The sequence below is a fragment of the Xiphias gladius genome, unplaced genomic scaffold, assembly GCF_016859285.1.
Source record: "Xiphias gladius isolate SHS-SW01 ecotype Sanya breed wild unplaced genomic scaffold, ASM1685928v1 HiC_scaffold_1321, whole genome shotgun sequence".
NCBI classification, from domain to species: domain Eukaryota; kingdom Metazoa; phylum Chordata; class Actinopteri; order Istiophoriformes; family Xiphiidae; genus Xiphias; species Xiphias gladius.
Window position 1 is genome coordinate 33,873 of NW_024401636.1, and position 15,210 is coordinate 49,082.

Below are 15,210 nucleotides of genomic sequence, written 5' to 3' on the forward strand. Positions count from 1 at the left end.
GCCTCCACCCGGAGGAGAGGAGCAAGGACCATCGGTCACACCGGTTAACGCAACACACACACACACACAGAGTAGGTTCTTTCTGAACGTGATGGAATGAACTCCATGAAGTAGAAAGCAGTCCCAAACCATAGCCTTCACATTTTGTTCTGTTTTGATCTTTCAAATGAAGTAACTGTGGCCGCAAGAAGTACATCAGACTCTACAATTCAACTGCTTTTGCCGGGCCCACTGACATTGAACTGCTTCTGGACTAAACTTGCCTTATTCTGGATTGTTAACACTCTGCTCTTTGCAAACCACGACGACCGGGACACTTGAATATATCGTGAATTGAAACGTGGACTTACCTTTTAATGGATTCATCTTCAGCGCTCTATGCTTTCATCTATCCATCTATCACAAAACTTACACCTTTTGTACATATTACAGAATATAATGTGATATATAAACAGATCCAACTTGGCCATAAATGTGCTTCACAGAGGCTAGTGACCTTTGGACAAAGCCAGGCGAGCTGTTTCCCCGTGGCACCGTCCAGCTACATATTTATCAAACAGACATGAGAGTGGTACGGATCTTCTGATCCTTTAGGGAATTATATTAAAAATGGATGGTTTTCGATTATGAACAAAAGAGAGGAGACTGATTTTGATTTGAAGTTTAACATTTAGTGACAAAATCCAAAATTACAGTATTCAAAGGAAGTAGAGTCTTCAACAACCCTGGATCTTTGTCAGTGTGGCAAATACCTTGCAAAGCATTTCGTTGTGTGTGAATATAATCTCTGTCGCTACAAAATGATTAGAGTTTCGTTCTGGAACCGATCTGCTCATCTGTATATTTGCATTCTCACTTTGGTTTTCATTTTCACACACATCTATGCAGGTCACACGTACATTTGAAAAAGTTGTGTCCACCTCAGATCGCCTTGTGTTTGTTTCTGTATCAATTAGTGTAAACCAGAGGGACACGGTATTCAATGTGAAAGCGCAAATACAGGGGAATAGGTGAACAAAATGCCCCCTTTGAATCCAAAGCAAAGCGATGCTGTATGCTCACACACTCCTTCTTCTCAGGTCATCGTTCACACTGATAAAGTGTCATAAATGATATACTGTATCTACATTCTACTCATTCAGATTGCTGGTGCTGCACACTCATAACTAAGAGAGCATCACAAATAAGGCAAAGCCAAAATTCTCCTCAATGTGTTGTAGTACTGCGGCTCTGGTCACAGACATCCCCTCGTGTGGTCCTATACGGGCACAGTCATGCCTTCCTCCGTCCTTCAGGCTTAAGAAAAGCACAACACTAGTGTACTACAGTCTCTGTCACATACACTCCACTCCAGCACACGGCCACAGTTGCACCGGCAACCGTGTAACAGTTTGTCAGTCCATCTGTGCGTAACGTGTCTGCGGCCTCCCCCTCGGCTTCCCAGAAGTCCCCGCTGGTGTGACCGGAATTTGGTTGGTCGTATGAGGAGATCTAGAACGGGTTCTCGGCCACGGCAGTGAAACTGAGTGGAAGTCTTCCTACCTTTCTCTTTGCTTCCTACAGTCACGGATGTCCACACAATACTAAAAGAGTCGGGCCTGTTTCTTTAGCTCATTCCTCTTCCACAGAGCCAGCCGGTCAAAATCCTCCACTGTCACACCAACTCCTCTGGGGACAGGTGACGCTGAGAACCAAGGGAGACCAAGTGCAGTTATCACGTCAAGTCTCACGTTCATCTATTACGCTCTTCTTTTCAACAGGTCTGTAGGTACCACTGAGGACACCGTGGTCATATCCTCCAGAATATTTTTTAACGGCAAAAAGACAAGTAAACATTCAGCGACTGCACACATATTACCAATGTAATGCTTCTCTGCGGGGACAGCCTCTCCCCTCTCACACCCACCTGATGCTCTGCTTCTCACTGAGGTGACTGTTGAAACAAAACCTTTATTACAATGCTGCTCCAGCTGGCTTGAGTGCGTGATATTAAGAAGCTCCCACCATTCAAGCTCATACCTGCCCTATTATCCAGCCTTGGTAGCAAGCTCAATATCTGAACTCACGTAACTCCACACGGCAAGCTAAGCTTTAGAGTCGCAAAAGTCCCGAACAATTAGTTGAATCATCCAATGAAAGAATGCTAATCTACAAGAATTTTAAAGCTACAGTAATCAATGTTTTTACTTATATAAGGATGCGCCAGTCCATCCATAGCGTCCAGTGTCATGAAACTGATCAAAGGCGTCACTTACCAGTGACGAACCGAAAGAATTGTTTACCATTTCATCGTACCACCTTAGCTTCAAAGTGTAAAGAGCTTTTTAGGCGTGTTCCAGCACAGTGTTTTGGTTTTAACGGCTTGCAGCTTTACCCAATGTTTTGGATTAGGTCTCCACCTCTGCCAAAGTCAGACAAAGTTAGCAATTAGCGCTGCACAATGGAGAATTTAGCAAGAGGCCAGATAGGTGTTAGTGGAGAACAAAACAGAGCTAAACAGCTTAGTGAATACAGGACTTACACTCATTAGGTGGACACAAACAAGACTCCAAATGAATGCTAATGTTGAACCACTGCTGGATGTGTAAAGGCAACTTCTGTTTGTTATCCAGCGTTCACCGTATCAGCACATATGTGATATAACACAGTTTGTGTTCACAACTTGTTGTGCTGCCCCCAAGTGGCCAAAAGCCAATTAATGTTGCTTTAATAATTATTGTTGTTCAGAAAAAATAAGCAAGTAAGAGAGCACCATTTCAAGCTTTTTTCATACTTGCAATTTTGTTCCTATTTACAATTAACTCATATATTCATTGATAACTGCAATAATAATTACTTCCTACTTTATTTAATACAAACCAAGGCAAAAAGTAATTCAACAGCCAGCCAATCAAGGATCAGTTAAAGACCACATAAACAGCCAGGGTTCTCCCAGAGATCACCAGCAGTCACCGTGTGATGTTTTTTATTAGTGCTCGATGTCGCGAGAAGATGAAGCGACAAGCTGAAGGTTTCTCCCAACCTGGACAACACTTCACTCCTTTAGATAATCTGTGTACACACCAAACACACTTGTAAGAGTCCCACATAATCCACATACATGACAAGCTAAGTAAAGATGTAAAAAATCATGGATAGGAAAGGCAGAAGTGACTTGAGAATCTTTTCATTTGTCTTGTGGCGTGAGACTGTTAAAAGCAGGAAATAGAGAAGAAGCAAAGATAAAGTGAGAATGAGTGAGTGGGAAGGAGAGGCAGCCATGCTTTATCAGACTTCAGAGACATGTTTACGATGGAAGTAATAAGCGATTGTGGTAAAACCTTACCTTGTACTCTGCTGGGAGAAAAAGACAAAGATTATCAAGAAAAAGCATTTTATTATTTCAATCTAATAAGGCGTAGGTGTTTTAAATTGATATGAAATGACCTCTGCTTCCCCAGTTGACCTCACTGCCACTGTGGTACTGGTACTGGTAGCAGTCTGCACTCTGAGGCTGCAGGTGCAAAAGGGGACAATGAGTTAAACAAGAACAGCCGGACACATTTTTCAGACTAAAATATTGTTTATAAATACGTAAGCTCTCGGAATCAAAACCACGGGGACACTATTCAGCTGCCTAACAAAACAGAATCAATTTTAAAGGTGAAAGATGAGTCAGAAATAAGTCCAAAGCCTGTATGTAAAAATAAAAAGCTAATCATTTCATGTTATGTCTCGCTCACTGTGGTCTCACCCTCTGGATGCCGTTGCGTCCATATCCAGGTAGTGAGGAGGACTTACAAACAAAATCTAAAATGTGAGAACAGTAGTAAAATATCACCTTGGTCAAGCCAGCAGTTGCTTCAATTTTCATGCAGTTCGGCACAATGAAATTAGAAAACAGTGGCGAGTCTATATAACCTGGACTGGAGCACCCCCTCTGCTTCACATCCAGGCTGTCGTAGTCCTAGAAATACAAAGGAGACATGTAGGAAGTCAAAGAAGAGCAGGGGGCCACAGGGAGACAAAGGGCAAATCTGGAGAATCAGTACAGACAAAAGAATTACTCTTTTGTACTGTAGCACAAGAGGGGAAGAAAAACTATATATCATGTACCATCTTTATTAACCTTACCACAGGAAAAAAAACGGTCTTTTTAAATTCAATCTATGCTTTTTGGTGGGGTTTGCTGCATGGAACAAAGTGATGGATTACAGCCACATAATTATTTTAAAGTTGGTGAAATGAATAGTTTGAGATTTTGGAAAATAATAAATAATATTTGTTTTCTTGCCAAGAATTTGAGAGAAGATGGATACCTATCTCAGGTCTGTCTTAGGCTCACGAATTTACACCTTATATCTCTTTTGTTTTATCTGTACATAAACCAAAATGTAAAAATGTCAAGTTGCGGTTTTACTGGACATTAGGTACTGGAACTATTTCTTGGCTAGGAGCGGGGCCTCTCCAGCCATCCAGGTTTTTGTGTGGGTTAAACATACATAAACAGGACATAACATGTTAATTAGTGAGTATTACAGCTGTGGGTACACAGATTTTGTTCCTCTTTTACGATCATATATCGTTGTTTCACTTTGGGGGCTCTCAGAGAAGCTGGTTTGACAGCAGAGCCTGGTTCCCTAGAGGGTTTGGGGTCGTCCTTCAGGCTGGGTTTTCCACGTCCATCCTCCTTGGCCTGAACCTCGGATGTGGGTTCACAGGGAGGTACCAGAGAAGCTGGTTCCAGAGCAGAGTCTGGTGCTCTGGCGGTTTTGGGTCCTTCTCAAGGCTGGGTTTTCCACGTCCATCCTCCTCGGCCTGAACCTCGGATGTGGGTTCAGCAGGAGGTACCAGAGAAGCTGGTTCCAGAGCAGAGTTTATCTCTAGACTATTTTGATTTATTATTTCATTGATTGATTGTTATTGTCACGTATCACTGGGTGACACATCTACTCACGTCATTTATGTTTGTTTTAAAAAATGTTGTCACCACTACATAGTGTTGCTTGGAAATACAAGAGAAGAAGATTTCAGGATGATTCACGGTACGGTTTGTTTGGCAAATGTAATGGATCTTTATGAATGACACAAAGATAAACATAACCTAAGGAGTCAAGTGGGGCATGAGACTTGCTCCTTGTTGCAAAACAAGAACAATGCTGTTTATTGATTTCCTTCTACATAGATCGTCAACTGATGAGGAAGGTGATTTTTTTACTCGGGACCTGCTTTACTCTCAGTCTCTTAGTATTGATATAACGTATGAAGCCATCAAATGTGTTCAAGAGTCTTTCCATGATTGTCATTGCAAAATGAGTCAACTGGAAACGTTAAAAAGTCAGCAAGCAAGATGGCATTTTCAACCAACTCACGGAGCTAACGTTAGATTGATTAGCTAACTAGCTAGCTCCAGCTGAAAAAGTGTAACAACCGTTGCAATTTCAGGCATAGCGACAGTAACTAAGGGGGGCAGGGCTGAAGCGAACGGTCAGTTATAGCCAATTACAGCCCTACTGTGGCCTATGAACTACTGTAAACTCTGACAACTCAGCTTCAGACCTTTTGATTATGTAAACACTATAAAAGCAGCTTATTATTCATGCCTCCTTCCTGCAGTTGAATTTCACAGTTGAACATCAGTGTTGTTGCAGAGACATCGCCAGTGTAAATGCATCCACTTTTGCAAACAAGAGCTCTTCACCATCTCTTATTCTTTCATCCTCTAAAGCTCAAGCTCCTTCCTTTTAGTTAGAGATTCACATCTCAACTTAAGTCGCGTCAAATGCTCCAAGTCTTTCCGGGGGTGGGGCGTGCACGAGGCCAATCCGTAGGGATGTGTGCAGACACGAGTCTATGAGATGTGCTATTTGCTCTCTGGAGCATGATGGCCAATTTTCAATACTGACAGAAAAGTTCAAGAAATCATACTCAACTTATTTTGCCAGCAGTCTGCTGGGGCTTTCAAATAAGCTCATGTGTGGTAATATTTATTATTAAGCTTCAAGGAGTCAGATCTTTAAGAGCACAATAAAAAGGCAATTTTCCCATATTTAGACCCAAAGCACCAAAGAGGGAAAACTGGCAAGTATTCACATTTGAGAAGCTGGTACAAGTGTTTTTGTCTTTGGTATTTCTGCCTAAAAAATATTTCAACAACTAATCAATTATCAGAATTGTTGCCAATTCATTTTCTGTCAATTGATTGCTCTATTAATCGACTAATCATTTCAGCTCTAGAGTACTGGTTAGTTTCTGGGGCCTGAGGAAAACAATGAAACTGCCATGTAATGTGAGAAGTCAACAGGGGCCTTGCATAAGCCCTACATACACACACCCCTACAGGCATCATTTAAACACATATGTCATTTTAAAGGCTGACTGACAAACCTGCATCCACAGGCCTATTAACATAATAAAGGTGAAATACTATTGTCTCTTTACGTATTAGCCTACTTATGGCGTAGGATATGGAAACATGATTTGAATGACTATTTTCTCAGCCTGCTTGTTTTGTTTTAATAGGTTAAGAGAACAAACCGAGAGAAAGCAACTTTAAGGTTTCTTATTCAAACTTCAGTCCAAAACAGTCTGTCCCATTTTCTGAGTGTACACTGCTCAATGAACGTTTTTACTTAATATTAACAGTTTCATGTGAATGTTGGGGTCTGAAAGTCTCAACGGCAAAAACATATTGAAAACAACAAAAAGTGTAAAGTCTCACTTCTTCTTCTCGTCGACATCAGTAGGTGTTCAGTGGATGTCAGATGCAAACTCTCCTTTGTTTCTTTCTCTTAACGAAATGCTCAGTGAAAGTAGCAAACCGTGTTCTTCTGACCGTTAGAAAGGTTGTTTGTGTTTAAACGATGCTCATTGGTGAAGATGCACCTGGAACAGCGCTGGCAACCATGGAATCTGCAGGTCCGTTCTGATGACACGTCGCATCTCACCTGCAGGGTCTCCAGCCAGTCAAGACGAGCTCAGGCCCCAAATTCAACGCTAGAGTTGTGGAGTAAAAGAGGTGCAACCTTTCTCTCTGAATTGAAGTGGAACAAGTAGCATTGAATTCAAACACTTCCAGAAAAGGAAAACACCCAGTTGTTGAGTTACTTTCTCGAGGCCTGCCCGCATTAGTCTCAGCTATTCCAAACTGCATGAAATCCATCCACCCTGAGGTGCCCTGGTCGGATCCCGCTCGTTCCTAACTCGTTGGGATCACGTCTTGGGGTACCAAAGCCTTGCTGCGGGACCCGGTCTTTGTAAACTCTGTAGAGTGACGGAATCATTGTACTGATCAACACACACGGTCAAACATCATGTCTTGATAGGATGCAACATCTCCAGTGATGTTTCTTTATCTTCTTATTTCCATGGAAAACCGTCAGTGGCCACTGCTGTTTGTTGGTCTGGCGCCTCCACCAGGAGGCAGGTCCATGATCCACACCGGTTAACACTTACACACACACTGAGTAGTTCTTTCTGAACGTGATGGAATGAACTCCATGAGTAAGCAGTCCCCAAACTCCTAGCTTCACATTTTGTTCTGTTTTGATCTTTCAAATGAAGTAACTGTGGCATAAGAGAAGTACATAGACTCTACAATTCAACTTCTTTGCGGGCCCACTGACATTGAGCTACTTCGGACTAAACCCCCGCATATTCTGGATTCCGCTTACTCTGCTCTTTGCAAACCCGACGACCGGGACATGAATACTCTCGTGAATTGAAGCATTGGACTTACCTTTTAATGGATTCATCTTCAGCGCTCTATGCTTTCATCTATCCATCTATCACAAAACTTACACCTTTTTATTTTATATCTGTAGAATATAATGTGATATATAAACTTCAAAGTCAACTTGACCATAAATGCTGTGCTTCACAGGGCTAGTGACCTTTGGACAAAAAGCAGGTGAGCTGTTTCCCCGTGGCACCAAATCAGCTACATATTTATCACACAGACATGAGAATGGTAGATGTGAATCCTTTAAAGGAATTATATTAAAATGAATTGGTTTTGGAGTTATGAACAAAAGAGGAGGGCCCGATTTTGATTTGAAGTTTAACATTTATTGACAAAATCCAAAATTACAATGTTCAAAGGAAGTAAGTCTTCAACAACCCTGGATCTTTGTCGGTGTGGCAAATACCTTGCAAAACATTTGGTTGTGTGTGAATACAATCTCTGTAAGCTACAAAATGATTAGGTTTCGTTCTAAAAAGAATATAATAACAGTGAATGTAGTGTATGGACAACTACAGGTCCTCATCTCCTCCAAACATTTAGTCATTATTCTGTTACAATGAGCTTCCGACGTGGAACAGGAGAACGAATTGGTGTTTCCTTTATCTATCAAATCTACTGGATTCCACATTCTTTTGGGTTACCATACAGCGCTGATGAACTGTATCCTTGATGACCCTCAGCTATTGAACCAGAACGTGTTACATGGAACCGATCTGCTCGGCATCTGTATATTTGCTTCTCCTTTGGTTTCATTTTTGTCACCGGGTCTGCGTACATTTTGAAAGAGACATCCTCAGATGTACTGTGTTTGTTTCTGTATCAATTAGTGTAAACCAGAGGACACGGTATTCAATGTAGCATAAATACAGGGGCAGGTGAAAACAAAATGCCCCTTTGGAATCCAAGCAAGCGTGCTGTATGCTCACACACTCCCTTCTTCTCCGGTCCATAGTTCCTGGTAAAATTAGTCATAAATGATATACTGTCTACATTCTACTCATTCAGATTGTGCTGCACTCGCAACTAAAGAGCATCACAAATAAGGCAAAGCCAAAATTCTCCTCAATGTCGTGTTGTAGTACTGCGTACGGTCACAGACATCCCTCGTGTGGTCTCTCGGGCACGTCCATGCCTTCCTCCGTCCTTCAGGCTTAAAAAAGCACAACACTGAGTATTACTACAGTCTCTGTCACATACACTCCCACTCCTTTTACAGCCACAGTTGCACAGCAAATGTAACAGTTTGTCAGTCCATCTGTCATGCGTGTCTCACGGCCTCCCTGGCTTCCCAAGTCCCGCTGAATGTGACCCGGGTGATTGAGTAGAGTATGAGAGATCTGGGAACGGGTTCTCGGCCCACGGCAGTGGAAACTGGTGAAGTCTTCCTGCGCCTCTTTACTTCCCTACGGTCACAGATGTCCATACCAATACTAAAAGGAAATTAGAACCCTCTTCAGCTAGCTCATTCCTCTTCCACAAACCAGCAGGTCAAAATCCTCCACTGTCACAAACACTTGGACAAACTCACTCTGGGGACAGGTGGCCTTTGAGAACCAAGGAGATGAAGTGCAGTTATCACACGTTAAGTCTGCAGTTCATCTATTACGCTCTATTTTCAACGGGTCTGTAGGTACCACTGAGGACACCGTGGTCATATCCTCCGAGAATATTTTTAACGACAAAAAAGACAAGTAAACATTCAGCGACTGCATATTACCAATGTAATGCGTCAGTGTAATGTGATTACTTTTAAAGTCATGAGTAGAAAGAAGGTTACAAATTGAAATCCGTGATACGCGTTACTTTTTGGTGCTGAGCAATTACTAAAGTTACTGTTAATATTAATGAGCTTCTGTAGTTCTACATGAGTATTCAATGGAGTGCAGAGCATAAAATTGTTCAGCAAAGTCTTTAAAGATCATTTAAAGTAACCCGAATACTTAAAAAGGAAGAATAATCCAGTGCTTACTTTTGGCCCAATTTGACTTGTTTTCAGCTTGTGCTAAACTCATGACACTGGAGATAAGGAGAAGCCCGCAAACAGAATTAACATGGAGATCAAGGTATGCAAACATTTTCCTTGGCTCAATAGGGTTCCCATAACGTAGAACCTACAGTTTTCTGTTTCTGGCCTTCCCTGAACTCACTTCTGGTTGCTTTTTTCTATGTCATCATTGGTGCCATTACCATAAATGGCTGGTTAATATCTTATTACTGCATCCAAGAAAATGCCATTAGTATGCTTATTCTTCCAAAAGTGTAGTTAAATCAAGTAGCTCCACATCTATTAATTCAAATTCACCGATATTATTGTCTGTATTTTCTTAACTCCATCCTGTCAAGAAATTGTTGAAGTATTTTTTAATAAAAACCTATATTCTGCCTTCAACTCACAGTGTCATAAGGAGCTTCCTGCACAAATGGATTCATTATTGGATCTCCACGTGAACCCAAGCCCAAAATGTGACTGTCCACTTTCCATTACGCTTCAGTTTGACTGCGGCTACACACAAGCAGCAAATGTCAGAAATTTTCCTTCTCCTTCTGTGTCTTCTACCCATAAGAGGTTACTGAAGCTAGGGCATTGTAAGTTGCATTTGACCACCCCATAAAATGAGGTTCATAAGTATCGTGATGTGGTTTATAACAAAAGCACAAAATAAACACTCCGCAAACAATTAAACATACTTTATATTTGAGTCATATCTTCCAGAGATACAAAATTTTAGAAATCATATATTACAAGCACAATGCACTGTACTAACCACGGTATATCTGATAACAAAAGGCACATGCTTTGAATTTGAAATGCTTTGAAAGTTTCTGACAATTTTACAGTATTGACATCATCTTTTCTACAATAAGTGCCGCATTGGCTGGAGCGTTGCAGTCAGTTTGTAGTCAACAGACCCGTGAGCAGGCGAGGAAATGTCAGTGAAGAATATGAAGGTACTATATGAAGATGTCATCTAAGTTCATATGTTCCTGCACATGTCAGCAATCTCAGATTGATCTTTCTCTGTGCAGTACATACAGATTTCCACACCACCTTCAATCTGGATTTATGCTTCTTGGTCTCTGTGTGGTCAGTATCCAAGGTCTGAGTCTTTCCATCAGCACGGATTCTGGTAAGTTTGTAAAGTGTCAGTGGAGGTGCTGGAGTCACAAGATCTGCTCCTTAGCTGTATCAAAGGACTCAGTAAAAATACTGTCACTGTATGATTGACAGCGATACTGTATGTCTCAGACCCCATCACGTGAGGAGCCGTCTTATCAGGGAAGAGGAGTGAATATGATCTTCTGTCCTGAGCTTCTCCGAGATTAGTGTCTACATCTACCCTCTGTGTCTCCATGGATCATACAAGTTCTTGGGGCCAAGTCATCTTCTGATTCTCATCTTGAGTATAAAATCCAAGATGTTGTTTCTCAACAAACTCTTTGTGTCCCATATCAGCATCATTTTTCCTCCTTTTGGCCAGACTCTTTTGTCTGCATAGTGCATATTGTCCTCTCCAGCAGCAGTGCCTTCCACTCCTGCCAGAACTCTCTTCAGACCCTGGGCTCTGTCTCTGTACACTTGGCACGGTCGGCGTCGAACTCTTGGGTTGCGTCGTCTCTGCCCTCTTCATGTACACCACATACCAGAGCCTCGGGGTTAGCAATCCTCAGGGCTGCTGCCAGGAGCCAACTGGAAGTAGCCACTGCATCAAGCATCCTGGACAGAGTGTACAGTGCAGAGGTCACAACAGGTCTCAGTGAAATTAAACCTCATCTTCATCCTAAGGTTAGTTCTGATCTACCACATTTGCTGTTAAAGGACCCAGATAAAGGGAGGACAATGTCACTGTTGCCTCTGCCAAGATCCAGCCTTTTATCGGGACAAGTTAAAAACTTCAATTCATGAATTCATCAACAGAAGAATTACCTTTAAAAAAGAAGTATTGCGTTGTTGCTTAGTGAGAATGTATTTGTTACTCAGGTTCTGCATTTGATGATAAAAGCAAAAACAAGATTTTGCAAACTGAAAAATGAAATTGCTTATCTTTTTAATAGTGTAATCTTTAGTTTTTCATGATCACCATCATATTTACTTTTAGTCACATACAGTGAAACTAGAGAAGTTTGACTTGAAATGAATCATAAATGTTGTTCCACATCTGATCGGAATTGAAAATGTGGGCATTTTTTTCAAAATAGAGAATTTGGTTGGTGGCGTGTCACAGTATTCTCTGGTGGGTGTGGTTCTGCGGGGAGACTTATAACCTTAGTATCTCTAAAACCTTGGCCATTTCATTAGTGTTTCACTGGACCAGGGCCCCTGTCCTCCCAGCACAGTTAACCTACTGACTCATTCATAACTTACCTCCAGTCTGGCTCTGTCTACATCTTTGGGCAGCCTGTTGCGCCCTCTGGTGGTGACAATCAGTGCTTCATGGGGTAAATCTGCAGGAAGGAGAGGGAGCCAGGATTTATCAGACTTCAGTGTCATGTTTACGATGAAATTAATTAGCGCTTGTGGTATAACCTTACCTTGTACTCTGCTGGGAGAAATTGTCAAAGATTTTCAAGAAAAAGCATTTTATTATTTCAATCTAATAAGGCGAGGTGTTTTAAATTGATATGAAATGACCTCTGCTTCCCCAGTTGACCTCACTGCCACTGTGGTACTGGTACTGGTACTGGTACTGGTACTGGTACTGGTACTGGTACTGGTACTGGTACTGGTACTGGTACTGGTACTGGTACTGGTACTGGTACTGGTACTGGTACTGGTACTGGTACTGGTAGCAGTCTGCACTCTGAGGCTGCAGGTGCAAAAGGGGACAATGAGTTAAACAAGAACAGCCGGACACATTTTTCAGACTAAAATATTGTTTATAAATACGTAAGCTCTCGGAATCAAAACCACGGGGACACTATTCAGCTGCCTAACAAAACAGAATCAATTTTAAAGGTGAAAGATGAGTCAGAAATAAGTCCAAAGCCTGTATGTAAAAATAAAAAGCTAATCATTTCATGTTATGTCTAAGCTCACTGTGGTCTCACCCTCTGGATGCCGTTGCGTCCATATCCAGGTAGTGAGGAGGACTTACAAACAAAATCTAAAATGTAGAGAACAGTAGTAAAATATCACCTTGGTCAAGCCAGCAGTTGCTTCAATTTTCATGCAGTTCGGCACAATGAAATTAGAAAACAGTGGCAGGTCTATGCCAGAAGATGGCGCTCACGACTAACCAAAATGTTCCCAAAGTTCCAGATGTGTGCACATCATACTGGAGCTTTGTGATGAAGTAACTGAATCCAGCACAAATCCATCAATCATGATGAACTAATGCCAGCTTCCATTCAAAAATACATTTAAAAACAGCTATAGAATGTTTATGAAATATAAATGATAAACTTACCACTAACGGTGCTGTACTGAGATCGAAGCTGTGAAATAAAAAATGAAAACAATGAGCTCAACAAATACTGTACTACATGACTGAGGTGTTATGAAAACACACACTTCTCACCAGCAAAACTCCATCTGAAAACTAATCAGACCAATGATGAGACTAATGCTAAGTTTGGCCTGGTGTGTGCAGCAGTAGTACCTCCCCCATAGCTGTAAGTGTCTAGCCTGTCATCAGAGGTGTATCTGTGGTAGGGCTGGTATGAGGAGGATGAGAGGTCTGGCTGTTGGACCTCATATTTGGCCTTGACCTTTGGCAGGGCAGCTAGGTCCTTATAATCCAGGATCTCATTCTCCACTCTGGCCTGGAGAGGACACACACAAACACCCACCAAAGACAGAGACGACAGCAACGAGACCCAACATCAAACACGTGGACTATGCACGTAACAAAGCAGAATGGAAACTCCGCCAGTGACTCTGAGCAGATCATGCAGCGGTGAGAGGAGAGGGAGAGAACTGACGGAGCACAAACTCATCTGTACATGCACATACAGGACGTGCATGTGTGCTCATCAAAGGTACACATGCACGCTGCAGAACCTGACAGCATTGTAAGTTGTTGACCTTCAGGGCACAGCATGTGTGAGAGAGAGAGAGAGACCGAGAGACAGTATGGACAACAAGCGTGCTTACATTGCTGCATTTTTCCCTCGTCCATCACCTTAAACAGAAAGGTCACCGATTATGAGGTGAGAGCAGGGCAGGCGGTGACTCCGTGTGCATGCAGACAACCCTAGACACGCTAGTAGTGCCAACATGCAGCAACACCAGCAGCAGCAGGCTGCCAAGCAACCTGACTGGACCCTGTTCCACATCTGGCTGAAGTGCTTTGTCTTGAAGTAGAACTGGTCCAACCCTGGAGTGCACAATGCGACAACCTTCACATAAACCTGGCCTGTTCCTCAACTAGCCTCCATCTTTTCGCACACACACACACACAGAGTAGGTTCTTCTGAAAGATGGAATGAACCCACAGTAGAAAGGTGTCCCAAAACCATATAGCTCTTCACATTTTGTTCTGTTTTGATCTTTTCAAAATGAAGTAAATCTGTGGCCGCAAGAAGTACATCAGACCTCTCACAATTCAACTGCTTTGCCGGGCCCACTGACATTGAACTGCTTCTGACCAACTTGTTTTGTCGGATTGTTAACACTCTGTTCTTGCAAACCACGACGACCGGGACACTTGAATATATCGTAATTGAAACGTGGATCACCTTTAATGGATTCATCTTCAGCGCTCTATGCTTTCATTCATCCATCTATCACAAAAACTTATATAACCTTTTGTACATAATACAGAATATAATGTGATATATAAACAGATCCAACTTTGGCTGCTATAAAATGTGCTTCTCACAGAGGCAGCAGACCTTTGGGACAAAGCCAGGCGAAGCTGTTTCCCCGCTGCACCGCCCAGCTACATATTTCTACTCACCGGCACAGACATGAGGAGTGGCACGGATCTTCTGATCCTTTAGGGAATCTATATTAAAAATGGATGGTTTTCGATTATGAACAAAAGAGAGGAGACTGATTTTGATTTGAAGTTTAACATTTAGTGACAAAATCCAAAAATTGCTATATTCAAAGTTAAGTAGAGTCTTCAACCAGCCCTGGATCTTTTGTCAGTGTGGCAAAATACCTTTGCAAAGCATTTCGCTGTGTGTGAATATAACTCTGTCGCTACAAAATGATTAGAGTTTCGTTTCTGGAACCGATCTGTCCTCATCTGTATATTTGCATTCTCACTCTTTGGTTTTCATTTTCACACAAATCTATGCAGGTCACACGTACATTTGAAAAAGTTGTGTCCACCTTCAGATCGCTTATGTGTTTGTTTCTATCAATTAGTGTAAACCAGAGGGACACGGTATTCAATGTGAAAAGAAATACAGGGGAATAGGGTGAAACAAAATGCCCCCTTTGAATCCACAAAGCAAAGCTGATGCTGTATGCTCACACACTCCTTCTTCTCAGGTCATCGCTCATTAACTGATAAAGTGCTCATGGCAATGATATACTGTAT

At 42.0% G+C, this 15,210-nt stretch overlaps 1 long non-coding RNA gene across 1 annotated transcript; it reads right to left on the reverse strand.

Moving 5' to 3' along the window:
- Window positions 1-694: 694 nt before the first annotated feature.
- Window positions 695-12,397, reverse strand: LOC120787255. Its single transcript, XR_005706888.1, has 4 exons — window positions 12,354-12,397; window positions 12,254-12,261; window positions 12,087-12,166; window positions 695-1,684 (listed from the first exon to the last, which is right to left on the reverse strand). It is a non-coding gene; the product is annotated as an uncharacterized LOC120787255 (long non-coding RNA).
- Between the last annotated feature and the right edge of the window lie 2,813 nt (window positions 12,398-15,210).